The sequence below is a fragment of the Pongo abelii genome, chromosome 18, assembly GCF_028885655.2.
Source record: "Pongo abelii isolate AG06213 chromosome 18, NHGRI_mPonAbe1-v2.0_pri, whole genome shotgun sequence".
In the NCBI taxonomy this organism is placed as follows: Eukaryota; Metazoa; Chordata; class Mammalia; order Primates; family Hominidae; genus Pongo; species Pongo abelii.
This window is the reverse complement of record NC_072003.2, coordinates 23,353,576-23,370,069: the sequence shown is the minus strand read 5'-3', so window position 1 is coordinate 23,370,069 and position 16,494 is coordinate 23,353,576. Positions and strand designations below refer to the sequence as shown.

The window sequence follows — 16,494 nt, the reverse complement described above, 5'->3', positions numbered from 1 at the left end:
ATCCTAGCCCAGGAATCAAGGTCTCTTTCTCGAAATACTTTATGTGTGAGGAATTTACATGTTGTCAGCTCTTCCCAAAATGATTTGCTAGGCTAATTCTGGATTTCTGTGTTTCTCTCCACCCACTTTTCATGATGCACTTCAGAGAACAGAAAACCCCATATTACTTTTTTGTTTCTACAATTGGACAATAGCTCTTTTATGTTTTTCTCCATTTATGTGTGACACACAAATCTTCAGTGACACATTCAGCTTGTGCTGATTTTCATCTTTATGTAGCTGATTCTTTGTGTATAGGGGGTCCTAAGTGAGACAATGTGTTCTGTTTAGTTTTGGTTTGAGGGCAAATACAAACCAATAACGGATGTGAAAAAATTGTTTGAAGCAAAGAATAGAAAGAAGGCCTCTTTGTTGATATGCTGTTGGTTTAAAAAAAAAAAAATCAAGGAGCACTCCTCTATCCTCTCAGACAGATTTCAGAGTGAAGTGTTATGATTTTCCTTTTGGTGTTGATACATTCTTCGGAAATCTTTTGTAGAATCTGAAACTGTTTTCTGAAGAACTTTAAGAGATAGTGCTTACATTTTCGGAGTCCTTTGATTAGAAAGTGCCCGTAAGTCCTGTCCTTCTGTAACTGAGCTTGATATGCATAGCGCTAGGAAGATCTGATGCTAGGAAGTCCTATTCAGGGCTTTCGGGCCCTGAAAAACAGAATATTTAATGCCTTGATTGTACCAGTAACAGCGTGTTTAGATGTTTCACAAAAATACAACAGAAGAATGACTACTGTTCTCACTTTAACTGATTTGGAACCTAGTTTGCCATTGAATAAAAAGTTCACAGTTCATTAATTCAACAAACATTTATTGTCTCCTAAGTGCTAGCCAGTGTTTCAGGCACTGGGTGTACACAGGTGAACACAAGCAAAAGGTTCACCCTTTCATGGAGCTTACATCGGAGTGGGAGCTGGGGGCAGAGAGAGACATAATATATACCCCAGTAAACCAGATTTTGATTAAGCGCTGAAGAAAATAAGAGTGATGTGATTGAAAGTGTCTTAACTGTAGATGCAGTCAAAGAGGACCTTTCTGAGAAAGTGACACTTAAGTTGAGCTTTAAGTATAAAGAAGGAGCCAGCCATCCAAAGATAAGGGGAAGATCCTTCCAGGCTCAGGGAACAGCTGGTGCAGAAACTGGCTGGAATGCGCTTGTCAATTTCCAGGGAATGGGAAGAAAGGGTCAGGGTAGGTGGGAGGTAGTGGAAAGAGGATGGGTTGGGTGAATAATAGCCAGAGCTTAGTGAACACAGAGGAGAGTTGGAGATAAGGTCAGAGAGGTGGATGTGGGGCTCAGAATAGGTAAGCAAACAAATTAAGAGCCAGAAGGAGTAGGAAGTAGAAAATGATGCTGCTTGTTGATTAATTCTGTTGCCTTAACTAGGGTCTTATCACTTACTGTTTTTGCAGGTACTGTTGGACTATCATAATAAAGTCACTCTGCTGAGTGGGAGAGGAAGAGGCAGTGGTCACCTGGGTCTTTTCTGGCAGATAAATTTCAAGCTGAGTGTTCAGATTTTCAGCAGGATGTTCAATTGAGGACACACCTCTTTCTTTATTTTGTCTTGTATACTGCTGTTTAAAACTGCATAAGCTCTCTGAATGTGTTCTAGTATACGAATCCTCCTTTGTTTCCAGCTCTATGAATTTAAGGATTGGGCAAGTGTTAATAATATGCCCTTGTCCATCTACCAAGATGACCATCAGGATCTAAGTTTCAAGTTGTCTTTTGTAGGGAGGCAGTTTATGTTGCAATAGTTCCACTCTTGTCTGATCCTTCTGATGACTAATAACACTCAGCTGAGGTGTAGGTTGGTACTAAAAGTTCACTCAGTGGATTACATTAGATAAATGACCATTGTGGGGCTCAATTCCACTGTGTCGGCATCTTTGGGCTGGCATGTAACCAAGGGATGTAACCTACTTTTGCCTTCTGCTGGGGGCATTCATCTCGAATGGTGTGCTGCTTTTCAGCCTCACCTTGACCAGATTGTCCACTTGAGAGGCCCAATCAAGACTCCTTGATTTGGCCCTCTTGAGCCATGTCACACTGGGCTGAAACAGAATATGCTTTTTTCTTCTTTTGAACCCCACAACAGTGACTAGTGTGTTCTTTGAGTGAATTGGCTCTTTGAGCCAGGCAGTTGAGAGACTTAAATGTTGCTTGGGCTATTTGTAGTAAACTCAGTATTAGAAATGCTAAATAAAACCTTTTAGTGTTTGGGGAAAACAAATCAGAAATTAAGGACTTGTCACCTGTTTTAGGTTCTAGTATTCTCGTGGCACCTGTAGAAGGATTATCGAAAACTTGAACAGAGATTTCTGGGCAGTTCTGGGTGTAATGAAGGGGATGAGGTAGATCCTGGTACTGAATTACTAATTCTGATTTGATTGCAAACAGAATGTCTTTTAGTTAGCAAGCAAATGACTAAAGTAAACAGCTAGAAACAGGCAAACAACTTCTACTCTTCATACTAGAGTATCTCAAAGGAATAGAGAATTGGTAATGAGATTTGTTAATTTAATTATTTGGCTTTGGCCCAGGTTAAAGGTTTTGGACTTAACTTATATGCTGATGCTGGGCATAAAATGCTCTATCCGATGGGTTACTAAGCTCTCCACTTCATTTTCATTTCAATGGTTTATTGTAATCAAGTATGAAAATATCCTGTAGGCTGAAGTTTCATCAGCCAGTTTGGAGACTGGTGGCTCTTTTCTAATTTTTGAAAGGGGGCGGGTGGGTAGGAGGGGACTTGAACACAAGAAGCCATTGACTCCTACATTGGCTACTAATTGTGTTTGGGGAAAGAATCCACAAATTTAAGTGGATTGGATTTTCGGAGCTGAGCTAGCCTTTTAATTTAGGGTACCAGTGGGTTTGTTTCTTACACTCTGCAGGCTTTTGGACAAACTCTTCTGAAAGGTGGGCAACCTAGAAAGCCAGTTGATGCCACTTGCTATTGGAGTTGTGGGTAAGTGTTTTTTTTTTTTTTTTTTTTTTTTTTTGAGAAGGAGTCTTGCTCTTTTGCCCAGGCTGGAGTGCAGTGGCGCTATCGCGGCTCACTGCAAGCTCCGCCTCCCGGGTTCACGCCATTCTCCTGCCTCAGCCTCCCGAGTAGCTAGGACTACAGGCGCCCACCACTGCGCCTGGCTAATTTTTTGTATTTTAGTAGAGACGGGGTTTCACCGTGTTAGCCAGGATGGTCTCGATCTCCTGACCTTGTGATCCTCCTGCCTCGGCCTCCCAAAGTGCTGGGATTACAGGCGTGAGCCACCGTGCCTGGCCGGGTAAGTGGTTTTACATTGCATTACACGACTTAAAGGTAATCAGATTTTGCTACTGTTTTGGTATACAGATGCTCTTTGATTTACAGTGGGGTTACCTTTGATAACCCCATCATAAGTTGAAAATATTGTAAGTAAAAAAATGCATTTAATATACCTCACCTACCGAACATCATAGCTTAGCCTAGCCTACCTTAAACATGCCAAGAACATTAACCTGCAGTTGGGAAAATGCATCTAACGAGCCTATTTTATAATAAAGTATTGAATATCTCATGTAATTTATTGAATGAATACTGGAAGTGAAAAACAGAATGGTTATGTAAGTACTTGAAGTAGTCTGGGACTGTCTCTATGTGCTGTAGTAAGGACATTTAATTGTGCACTAGCTGACAGTTGTTTTGAGGTGAAGAAGTGGTAACTTAGATTGAAACAACGGTAATGACATGGTAACTCCTGTTTTCCCGGGTCTTGATAACTTAAAATTATCTCTTTGTGTCTGTTTATAGATGTTGATACCAGTGAACCAGAATTGGTTCTCCCTAAATGTTGAGACTGTTCTGGAGCTCTTTGCACAATGGACCAGGGTTGAGTTAGTGTCTTTCAGTTCAAATCTAGTTTCACTAGTTCTTATGTCTGTGTTCCTAGATGATGGTGAATCCTATTCTTTTGGGTGGTGAGAAGAGATTACCACAGAACTTGACCGTTTAATTAGTGAATAATTACAAACTAGAGCGTAACATATTTACATCCCCTTGGTATCCTGGGGGATTGGTTTTGGACCCCTTAGTTACCAAATTCACAAATGATCAAGACTCATATAAAGTGGTAGTATATGGGAAGGTGCAGAGAGTGGTGGTGATGCACATCTGTAGTCCCAGCTACTCAGGAGGCATTTCCAGATTACTTATAATGCCTAATACAGTTTGGGTGTGGTGGCTCATTCCTGTAATCCCAGCACGTTAGGAGGCTACTACAAATCCCTGCCCCCTTTCTGTTTTGTTATGTGGGAAGATTGCTTGGAGGCTAGGAGTTCAAGTCCAGCCTATGCAAGATAGTCAGGCCCTGTCTCTATAAAAAATTTAAAAAACTTAGCCGGGCATGGTGGTGTGTGCCTGTAGTCCCAGCTACTGGGGTGGCTAAGGCAGGAGAATTGCTTGAACCCAGGAAGTTGAGGCTGTAGTGAGCCGTGATGGAGCTGCTGCACTCCAGCCTAGGTGACAGAGCAGGACCCCATCTCAAAAACAACAGCCAAATACAATGTAAGTGGTATGTAAATAGTTGCTATACTGTATTTTTAAAAATTCATATTATTTTTTATTGTTGTATTGTTATTAGGTATTTTTTTTCCAAATATTTTCAACCCATGGTTGGTCGAATCTGCCAATGTAGAACCTGTTGATACAGATGGCCAATTGCACTGAAAATGAGAGAAAAGATTGGAAGTGGCTCAGACTCTTATTCTTTGAAGTTGTGATATGTTGAAAGAAGAGAATGGCAGATAGGGAAATCATTTTCTTTAAGATGTGTGCAAATGAGACCTTCTTTAAATACCATACATCAGAATAGGGAAGCTTAGTAAATCAGTCTTGAGGTGGTGATTAGCTCTTGTGGCAAAATAAGTCACCTGTGCCCAGAGCCTGGATACCAGCCTGGTTGCATGCAAAGGAGACATGTCGATGACTCCTCCTACCTTCCTGAGGGCTTGACCTTGTTCAAGAGTGTCCTTTGAGCTGTACTATGTTGTTGGGCTTGGGATTGAATTGCCACACAGAAGCTTGGATTGCATAGTGTTGGGAAGCATCATCCCTGATCCTTTTGTGCCCTGCTCTGCTGGAGGGCTCAACCGCAGGACCTGGTGACTAGAAATAATTCTGTCACTTGGGCCTGCAGATTCATACTAGGTCTGATGACTGACTAAGGATCTCGGATAGCAGCAGTGTGTAGTGTGGGACTCTTCGTTTTTGAGACTGCTTAGCATCTCGGAGCCACTGCCCCTCTTTCTGCCTGTTGGTCCAAGAGAAAGTGTTGAAAAAACCTGTCCCTTTTTGATTTATTATGTATTCATTTATTTTTTGAGACAGAGTCTCACTGTGACCCAGGCTGGAATGCAGTGGCATGATCAAGGCTCATGGCAGCCTTGTCCTCCCAGGCTCAAGCGATCCTCCTGTCTCAGCCCTCCTGAGTAGCTGGGACTACAGGCCTGCACCACCATGCACCACTAATTTATTGTATTTTTAATAGAGATGGGGTTTCGCTGTGTTGCTCAGGCTGGTCTCAAACTCCTCACCTCAAGTGATCTGCCTGCCTCGGCCTCCCAAAATGCTGGGATTACAGGTGTGAGCCACCACACCTGGCCTGCCCCTTTATTTTAGTAGCAGATTGTTTCCACACAAGCAGCAGAGTTGGGTTACAGCTTTTAGCTCTCTATCATTCATGATGGGTTTGAACTCTATGCAGTGTTTGTTTAAAGTGGATTAGTATGTGTCCTTTAATTTTGATTCTGAACAAGTCTCAAGTCATAGCATTACTACTTTGAATGCTGTTAATTCCCCTTCCTGAAGTTTAGGAGAAGCAAGAAAAAGTCAGACCCTTGCAGAATCTTAGCATATCTGGTGTTTATTTCAAGCTGGGCTTTGAGGAGCCCTCTCCGCCATTGTTGAAGTAAGCTTGTGGCAGGGATGAGGGGGTTTTGCTGTTTTCCTTCTGTTTCACGTTACTACTTCAGTCTGTGAAAAGTTACTATAATATTCTGTTATATTGGGCTACCCTATTAGATTCTAGTTGAATAAAATGTTGTGAGGCTGAAAACAGGTTGAAAAGTGGTTATTTTCAGTGGGAAAACAGAAATCAAGAAAAATGAGTAGACCAGGCATGGTAGTGCACTGCATGCATGTAATCCCAGTACTTTGGGAGGCTGAGATGGGAGAATCTCTTGAGCCCAGGAGTTTGAGACCAGTCTGGGCAACACAGTGAGACCTCATTTTACAAGAAATAAGGGAAAGGAGCTGGGCGTGGTGGTGTGCACCTATAGTGTCACCTGCTTGGGAGGCTGAGGCAGCAGGATCGCTTGAGCCCAGAAGGTCAGGCTGCAGTGAGCTGAGATCGCACCACTGCAATGTAGCCTTGGTGACAGAGTGAGACCCTGTCTCATTTAAAAAAAAAAGAAAAAAGATGAGTAAATGCTTAAAGTTACAGAGCAAGCTCTAGGCAGCAGCAGGGCTAGAATCAGGCCTTCTCTGCACTAATTCTTGTTCTCTCTGTTGCACTGCATCTCTCAAACAAGTTGGTGTAGGCACCTGATAAAGTTTAATTGAATCCTTGGTGTTTGGACTGTGTTCTTGGGTTCTGTACTCAAACATTTTGTCACAAACTCTTCATCTTTCAAAGAAGACTCCTTATAGTGAAGCATATGTGAAGTGAAGTTATTAATGGGTAGTGGGATGGGAGGCTTCTTAGTTTTAGTAGTGGTTGTGGATACTTGATAGAAAGCTGGGCTTTTTTCTTCAGAATACTTCTGAAAGTGACCATATTACATTCAAATAGGAGTTGAGGCATTATCCCTGTAAGTTTTCTTTTTTTCCCCCCAAACCAAACCCCAAAATGGTCAGTGCACTGTAAGTTTTTCAGATAAGCAAGTGGGCCTGCTCTCGAACACCTGTGCAAAATGCTAAACCAGACTTCCATTTCCTGTGACCTGCCCTGGAATCTGAAGAGGAGAATCCAGGTGGATCCATGGACAGAACAGCTTCTAAACAGCTCTGTGGAAATAATCACCATGGACATGCATTCCTTGTTTTTTAAAAATATCTGTAAAGCAAATTGGCTTTCAATTAAATAGTTGCTTTATGTCTACTTAATGACTTGCCTGGTAAGTGCTCTTTAAACAGAAGGGGGAGGTGAATAATACCATTACAGTGAGGGTGCCGGGACTCTAGCAGTGTGGGTCCTACGAGACAGCATCTAGGGGCACACTGGAAGTCTCAGGCCCTCTGAGGAGGTGTTTTTCCCAGTTGTGACATTTTCTTCCTTCTCAGTAAGTGGAATTAGAGAGTGAGGAGTGATAGAGTGAATGCTCTGTGTCTACTTTTGAGAATGTTGTCAGGTTCTTTTTCTCTTAGAAATTTAGTTGTTCTTTGAAATAGTCACTTGTTCAGTCATTTACTCAAAACAGTTGGTGTATCTCATGCCCGTGGTGAGGAGCATTCTGCTTGAGAGTTTCCTAACTTTTTATGAAAGAGAAAAGCCTAAAGACTTCCAGAGCACTAAGATGGGAGGTTCAGTTGTCGGAGATGAGCTTGTGTAGGGTAGCTGGCTTTTGAGAGGACACAGTGGTTGGTGGTATTGTGGACTGGGGAGAAAAGCCCATCAGTGGTCTAGCTGGGAGAGGGTGCAAAATACTAACAGTGCACTTACTGGGGACAGAGGGTAGGGAAGGAGCAGGCCCACAAGATTGCCCAACTCCAGGGAATGCCGTTCACAAGGAGGGGACAGGGTCCTCCGGAGTTGGGCAGTGTACTGGCCCTGGCCAGGGCTCTGATCACAAGTCCTCTCCCAACTGGAAAGCATATTTCTGCCTAAGAGGGATGAGTACAGGGACACAGTAGCTGGTTTGGCCAAATTGGTCTCCAAGATGGACTAATCAGCCATAATCGGGAGTTATCCCTGGTCCCAGCTAGACCACTGATGGCCATTTCTCCCCACTCCACACCCACCACTATCACCCCTGTGCCCCCTCGAAGGCCAGCTACCCTACACGTCCTCCTCTCTGACAACTTAACTTCCCATCTTGGAGACCAATCATCTTTACGGACTGCTGGTGAATTCCCCCGGCCTCCATCCCTGTCTCTTAGGGCTTTATTTTGACAAATGGGAAGTTGGTAAAGGAGGGATTGTAATTATTTGTATCCATTAGAGCGTGGGGTTAGAGAACACTGGGTAGTGGCTCTTGACATTTAACAATGTTTGCTATCCAAACGGAACAGTTACATGTCAATTATTGAGGTAATTAATGATTCTCTTGTGGGAAACTGTAATGTGAAAAAACTAATTAAAGAAAATCGGCCAGGTATGGTGGCTCACGCTGGTAATCCCAGCACTTTGGGAGGCCGAGGTGGGTGGATCACGAGGTCAGGAGTTCAAGACCAGCCTGGCCAAGATGGTGAAACCCCATTTCTACTAAAAATAAAAAAATTAGCCGGGCGTGGTGGCAGGTGCCTGTAATCCTAGCTATTCGGGAGGCTGAGGCACGAGAATTGCTTGAACCCGGGCGTCAGATATTGCAGTGAGCCAAGATTGCACTGCAGCACTTCAGCCTGGGTGATAGAGTGAGACTCTGTCTCAAAAAAAAAAAAAACCATTTTTTTACTTCACATTTCTACAACATCCACGTTCTCTTTGGCAGGCCAAATTAGTCTTTCTTCTTTAAAAAAAAAAAAAATTTTGACCAGGTGCTGTGATCTGTCCATAGGACCTGATGTCCTACTAGTGCCAACCTGCAAGCAGTGCTCTGAATTGGTGACAGGTGTAGATTTAATGATTAGATCAAGCAGGAAAGTGGCTTCTGAGCATCAAAATGGTTAGTTTTAGTGTGGACCTCTTAATGAGGTTATTAATTATATCATTCCAACAGTTCTTGGGCAGCAATTGAGTGTCCAGCAGTTTAGTTCTGTTACTGTGTGGAGTTAGCACAGACCCCACCTGTTTATTTCATTTTTTGTTTATAGAGACAGGGTCTCGCCCTGTCGCCCAGGCTAGAGTGCAGTGGTGCTATCATAGCTCACTGTCATTTCAAACTTTGGGGCTCAAGTGATCTCCCCACCTCAGCCTCCCAAGTAGCTAGGACCAGAGGCATACACCTCCATGGCTGGCTAGTTAAAAAACATTTTTTTTTTTGTAGAGATGGGGTCTTGCTTGTTGCCCAGGCTGGTCTCAAACTGCCTCGAGTGATCCTCTTGCCTTGGCCTCTCAAAGTGCTGGGATTACAGGTGTGGGCCCCCAGACCCTCAGATCCCACATATTACTTACTCATTCCCTCAAAATTGCCCCACTTCAGATGCCAGCTGCAGGTATTGGGTATTCGTACGTTACCTGAACTTCTGCCCAGCAGACTATAAATTTGGAGGTTCCCATGACTCCCCATCCCAGGTTTGATAATTTGCTAGCATGAGTCATAGAACTCAGGAAAGCATGATAGTTAGGATTACAGTTTTGTTACAAAGGATTTATTTATAACTCAGGAACAGCTGAATGGAAGAGACTCATAGGGCAAGGTATGAGTTGGGTGGTGCAGAGCTTCCATGCCCCTTCTGGTGTGCCACTCCTAGCTCATAAGTGCTTTTACCAACCCGGAAGCTCTCCTAGCCTCATTGTTTTGGAGTTCTGATTGAGGTTTCATTACGTAGGCATGATCATTGACCATTGGTGATTGAACTCTGTCTCTAGCCAGCCCTCCCCTCCCCAAAGCTCAGAAAGTAGGGCTTTGAAGTCTAATCATGTGCTTGGTCTTTCTGGCTTGGCTAGCCCTTCACTGGAAACTATAAGGGCCCATGGTGAAATCACCTTGTTAGCATAAACTCTGGCATGTGGTCCAGAGGGCTCTTCATGAATAATAAAAGACAGACAATTCCAAGGGTTTTAGGATCTCTGGCAGGAACCAGGGACAAAGACCAAATACATTTTTCTTATACTCCATTAGTACTCCAGTTTTGTATCTTGTAAGTAGTAATGGAATAAGGGTACCTAAAGTTGATTTAAATAATAATTAACAATTGTCATTTCTTGACGCACCAGATACTGCAAATTGATTAGCTTTAGATTATAAGCAGCAATTTCCTCCTTCAATTAGTATGAAATGGCATTCCCAGAATAGTCAGTATTCTTGAACTTCAAAGGTGCATTAGGTCTAGACTTCCCTAATGCAAGAAACCAGCTTACTTTATAATACAGATTTCATGTTACCTTTTTTTTTTTTTTTCACTCTGTTGCCCAGCCTGGAGTGCAGTGGCGTGATCTCGGCTCACTGCAACCTCTCCCTCCCAGGTTCAAGTGATTCTCCTACCTCAGCTTCCCGAGTAGTTGGGATTACAGGCATGTGCCACCACGCCTGGCTAATTTTTTTTTTTTTTTTTTTGAGACGGAGTGTCACTTTGTCACCTAGGCTGGAGTGCAGTGGTGCGGTCTCAGCTCACTGCAGCCTCCGCCTCCTGGGCTCAAGCAGTTCTGCCTCAGCCTCCCAAGTAGCTGGGATTACAGGCATGTGCCACCATGCCCGGCTAATTTTTGTGTTTTTAGTAGAGATGGGGTTTCACTATATTGGCCAGACTGGTCTCGAATTCCTGACCTCAAGTGATCTGCCCACCTTGGCCTCCCAAAGTGCTGGGATTACAGATGTGAGCCACTGTGCCTGGCCTTGGCTAATTTTTGTATTTTTAGAGGAAACGGGGTTTCATTATGTTGGCCAGGCTGGTCTCGAACTCCTGACCTCAAGTGATCCACCTGCCTCGGCCTCCCAAAGTGCTGGGATTACAGGTGTGAGCCACGGCACTCAGCCCATGTTACTTTTTAATATGACTTTTAAAAAGATTTAGAGATACATAGTGGGCCAGGCATGGTGGCTTATGCCTGTAGTCCTAGCACTTTAAGAGGCCTAGCCAGGGAGGATCACTTAAGCCCACCAGTTCAAGACTAGCCTGGGCAACATGGTGAAACCCTGTCTCTACAGAAAATACAAAAGTTAGCCAGGTGTGGTGGTGCCCGCCTGTGGTCCCAGCTACTTGGGAGACTGAGGAAAATCACCCTAGCCCGGAAAGTTGAGGCTGTAGTGAGCTGTGATTGTGTCACTGCACTCCAATCGGGGTGACAAAGTGAGACCCTGTCTCAAAACAAACAAACAAAAAATAGGTGTACATAGTGCCTTGGTTAAGAGAGCATAGTCTCTAGAGTCAGTCTGGGTTTGAGTCTGAACTTTATCACTGACTTGCCACTTGACCTTGGATGAGCCACTTCTCTCACTAAGCCTCAGCTTCCTCATGTATGGAGTGAGGGTAATCACGTAAATAGTTGTGAGGATTCAACAAGATAGTACATTCGAAGGACATGGCACAGCGCTGGGCATAAAAACAAACATTTAATAACATTAGCTATTATTGGCTACATGGCATCCATTGCTATGCCCACCTGGAATGGCAGCTAACTCCCAAGGAGTCAAGAATCATGTATATCATTTTACCTCCTCTTATAGTCAGTTTATGGGACAGTGTATAAAAAGATTGCTAGGCACACAGTAGACACAAGTTATCTATCATTTGAAAATAAAACCTGTCCTCTGGGTATCTGGGAAATACACTAGTGACTCTGTAATGGAAACTTCCAGCGTGTTTCCAAAGCTGGCCTAAAACCCAGAGATGGAAAATCTTCCCCCTGAAGCCCTATAGAGCCTGTATGAGTCTAGCAGTGGGGACAGGGGCTAGGATACTGTTGGATCAAAAATTGGGAAACTGATCCAGGAGACATTTTTATCTTTGACTGTATGCCTTGAGGTTCAGTGAGTTGGGCAAAACCACATTAGACTTTGGGAAAAGAAATAGATTTATTTCAGCCAGTCTAGATAATGTTTGACAGAGTCTCAGATAAAGTGAAAAGCCCAGATCCACATGCAAAAGGGCTTCCTGACTGCTTAGAGTTTACTTGTTGGTGAACTCCTCTGAGGCCAGGTCTCTGTAGCTCATCAACCAAGACAGTCTACTGTAGTGGGACTACCATTGGACTAAGTCCTTAGTTCTAGTCTAGACTCTGCCACCATTGCTGCTTTTCCTTGGGCAGATCACATCCCCTCTCAGTCTATTTCTTTAATTATGACATAAAGGATTTAGGACTAAATCACTGTTTCTCAAAGTGTGGCTTTGGTTACGCTTGTAATTTATGTGTTACTGAAATGAATACTCACGTGTTTTTTTACTGCTGATGGTGCGTAAGATGATTTTTGGTGGCACATGATGAATACTTTTCATTTACTAGTTCTGTTTTTTATTGTATTTACTTACTTTTTGAGATGGAATCTTGCTCTGTCTCCCAGGGTGGAGTGCAGTGGCGCTATCTTGGCTCACTGCAACCTCTGCCTCCTGGGTTCAAGCGATTCTCCTGCCTCAGCCTCCCGAGTAGCTGGGATTACAGGCGCCCGCCACCACGCCCTGCTAATTTTTGTATTTTTAGTAGAGACAGGGTTTCACCATGTTGGCCAGGCTGGTCTTGAACTCCTTACCTCAGGCGATCCACCCTCCTTGGCCTCCCAAAGTGCTGGGATTACAGGTGTGAACCACAGCGCCCAGCCTACTAGTTCTGTTTTTTAATGTGTATGAATGAAAACATAACTATCATATCACACCTATGAATTCATGGACAATAGTGCTTAGGATGATACTAAAGTCATGTCAAAGACAAAATTGCAACCAATTTAGTTTCCAGATCTCAACTGGCTGTATTGCAATTCTAGAATTGGGCAATGTTTCATTCCGTAATATAGAATAAGTGTTTACATGAGCTAAGCAGGAATTGGCTTTATGGACAGAATGGCTGCAGAAAGCAGAAGCAAAGAACAAAGAGTGTATCAGTCCTTTCAAAGCTGCTTTTCTTGTAAGGCAGGACAGGGAAACAGAACAATAGAGAAATAACTGAATAGTTAACATTAGATTACTTAAGACTTTTGTGTGTGTGTGTGTGTAAGGTTTAAAACTAGGGAACTTCATTATCATGCCAGTTGAAGATTTAAACATGGAGTTTGGGAAGTTGGATGTTATCTCTTTCTCCTGGTTTCTGGGAAGGTCAGATAAACTTAGTCTGGGCGTGAATGACTCCATTTTGATTTTTAGTCTGGTCTCTTGGAGCCTAGTGCAGGAGCTTAGTCCAGAATGATGGCCTTCTGTCATTTTTAGTTAACAGTAGATGCAGTTTTTAAAGAGGCTTTTAAGAAAAATATTAGGTGAACAGTAGATGGGATGGTAAAGATGGGATACAAATGGCTGAAGTTTGTAGGTTCCAAGACTCAGTAACTCTAGTGCAGCGCCACACCTTATTTAATGAAGTCTTTGTGGTGATGGCCACTGCTGAGCAGGTCCAGATTTCAGGACTTAAACACTTGCCTTCAGAAGTCTCAGGCAAAAAAGTAAAGACTTGACTAACTCAAGCAAATTGACAAATTTCTTTTTTTGCATTTGTGACAAAAATACCCACAAGTAGATTATGTAGAATTTAAAATACCATAGCCATTAGTATTGGTGGCCTTTTTTTTTTTTCAATGAAAAAATGAATAATATTGTTTCCTCTTTCACCTTTAGCAGTTTCCCGGCTACCTGGATTGCTCCTCGGTTCCTCATTGTTTGCTGTTGGGACTCCCCATGTTAGAAGTAAAGTTAGGGTCTGACTTGTTCTGTTGGGCTGGGAGAAAAAGCCTAATCGCTTCTTGAACCCAAGCCAGTGCATGGATTCAAGGCTCTGTCCCATCTCAAGAGCTGACCTGTAGATTACTTCTTCCTGGTGACTGCTTTAAAGGGACAGTGGGACATGTGCCCTAAAATGATGTTAAACATTGAGGCAGGCAGTATTTAAAATCTCATTTCACTTTGTCATATTGCTCATAATTCAACATAGTGGGGTCTTGAGAAGGGAAACCAGTAGTGGTAGAAATGATACAGACTACTGTGGGAGGCACTTGCTTTTTCAGTAAAACCCAGAATAAAACGGAAATCTCTGGTAAGTAATAGAAGCCGAGAAAGCTGCTTTCAGATGTAGTTTATGGTTTTTTTTTTTTTTTTTTTAAGCCTTAATTACCTGTAGTCCCTAGACGTTTTCTGTGTATCTTTACACTGTCATCTTTCATTATCTACAGTTGGGTGTTGGTCTGTGTTTGCAAGTGATCTTGTTCTGAGTTAACACGCTGTAAAGGGCCATGGATCTGGTATAGCTCCTTGTAATAAGTTATTTAGTGTTTCAGATTTTAGTTTTAAAAAATTGCTATAAAGATGGATCCAAGTCTGATAGCTCATTGTGCCAAGTGTTACTAGTGAAGATTAGGTTAAAATAGAGCAAAATGCCGGGTGCAGTGGCTCACGCCTGTAATCCCAGCACTTTTGGGAAGCTGAGTCGGGCGGAATCACGAGGTCAAGAGATGGAGACCATCCTGGCCAACATGGTGAAACCATGTCTCTACTAAAAATAGAAAAATTAGCTGAGTATGGTGGCGGGTGCCCGTAGTCCCAGCTACTCAGGAGGCTGAGGCAGGAGAATTGCTTGAACCCGGGAGGCAGAGGTTGCAGAGAGCCAAGATCGAGCCATTGCACTCCAGCCTGGTGACAGAGCCAGACTCCCATTTCAAAAAAAAAAAAGCAAAATGGTGGCAGTGATATAGCCCAAGATTATTCTCCTAATTTATTTTATTTATTTATTTTGAGATGGGGTCTTACTCTGTTGCCCAGGCTGAGTGCAGTAGCCTAATCATGGTTCCCTGCAACCTTGAACTTCATTTATTTAATACAAGGTTTCTACGTGACTTCATAATGAGAAACTCTCAAATGTTTCCCAACTGAGGTGGGATCTGTGCTTCAATTCCTCATACTTTGTAAATTTTGATTTTGTCATTCTTACTGTCTTGTCTCTAGAGAGGTGTCGTGACCTGTGTCATTGGGCACATTGGCAACGGGGAAAAAGCCTTTTACTGAAAGCTGTGTTTTGCAGGATTACAAGTCTGCCTTCCCACTAAGATCTAATTGATGACACGCAGCAAGCATCCTTTGAGCAGATTTTGAGTTCAAACCAAGCAACTCCTTGGATATACAATTATAAGACCACCTTACTTGTAGATGTCAGGTTTCTAGAACAGCCTATTTCCTGTGGTATGGAAGTTAGTCATTATGTGTAGGCAATGGCTGATGAGTCTGGATACATTCTGAAAGGGGAGGGGCCGAGTTGTGACATTCGCCCTTGGTCTGCAGACCAGGTTTTGCAAAGCTAGAGTGGGGCTGTTTGTTTTCTTCTCTTCTTGGGAAATTGCCATTGGATCAGTTTGTCTTGGTTAAGATCTTTTGTGGGTAGCTGAGCAGTTGGGCTTTTAAAGATGAGAGCCACATGAAAGAAGACTGTTCTTTCCTAGTCATACAAATGATTATCTCCATGGTCGTATAATCTCCATAAGAAGTATGAGCATTCGAGACCACACATTTAAAAACTTAACATATAACAGAGTCAGAAGGAAAGGTGTACAACCTATTGGCAGAGGTCAGTACCTTTGCAAGCCGTTCTTACATGTTTCCAGCACCACTTATCGTGGTCTTCTCATGGTAGAATAACCTTTCAGTTTATCCAGAATCTTTTCACTCCTAAAATAAAGCCCTTTTAGGATGTTAGAAACTTGAACATTCATGGCAACTTCAAGTAAAAAAATAAAAATGTTTAACTGAAGACTTAATCTTTAACTCTGACTTTAAAACTTTCCTAGTCAAAGAGCTGGAGTTGCTTAATTTATCCAAGCATTTGCTTTTCCAAGTTCACAGCTCTCAACTATTGATTGGCCTAGCAGAAAGAGATAATAAAAAGTTATGCAACAGGTAAAAATCTTTCCAGTTGCCTTTTCCCCATTTGGAAGGAAACCTGTTTTTCCTTCCCTCTGAGCAGTTTGGCCTAAGCTCCTTCCCTTTCTGATTTGCATATTTACTATTTGCATATAGTACTTCAATTGATTCACTCAAGAGAAAGTTCTAAAGATCTCCAGTATTTAATACTTCTGATACAACCAGCTTAAGCAAAAGAATTTTCAATTATGATAGCAGTTTAACAGAACAAAACTTTTTTTTTTTTGAGGCGGAGTCGCGCTCTGTCACCCAGGCTGGTGTGCAGTGGCCCAACCTCGGCTCACTGCAAGCTCCGCCTCCGGGGTTCACGCCATTCTCCTGCCCCAGCCTCCCGAGTAGCTGGGACTACAGGCACCCGCCACCACGCCCGGCTAAATGTTCTGTATTTTTAGTAGAGACGGGGTTTCACCGTGTTAGCCCGGATGGTCTCGATCACCTGACCTCGTGATCCGTCCGCCTCGGCCTCCCAAAGTGCTGGGATTGCAGGCGTGAGCCACCGCGTATGGCCAGAACAAAACTTTCAAAAACAC

General features: G+C 43.0%; 1 protein-coding gene across 9 annotated transcripts in view; it reads left to right on the top strand.

The window, feature by feature from the left end:
• DCUN1D3 (defective in cullin neddylation 1 domain containing 3) overlaps positions 1 to 16,494 on the top strand; it is a 46,218-nt gene that overhangs the window by 1,667 nt on the left and 28,057 nt on the right. For 2 of the 9 annotated variants that reach the window (XM_054533088.2, XM_054533092.2), the window contains exons 2-3: positions 2,955 to 3,028; positions 3,227 to 3,344. The gene's annotated coding sequence lies outside the window, so the exon portion shown is untranslated. 9 annotated transcript variants of the gene reach the window in all.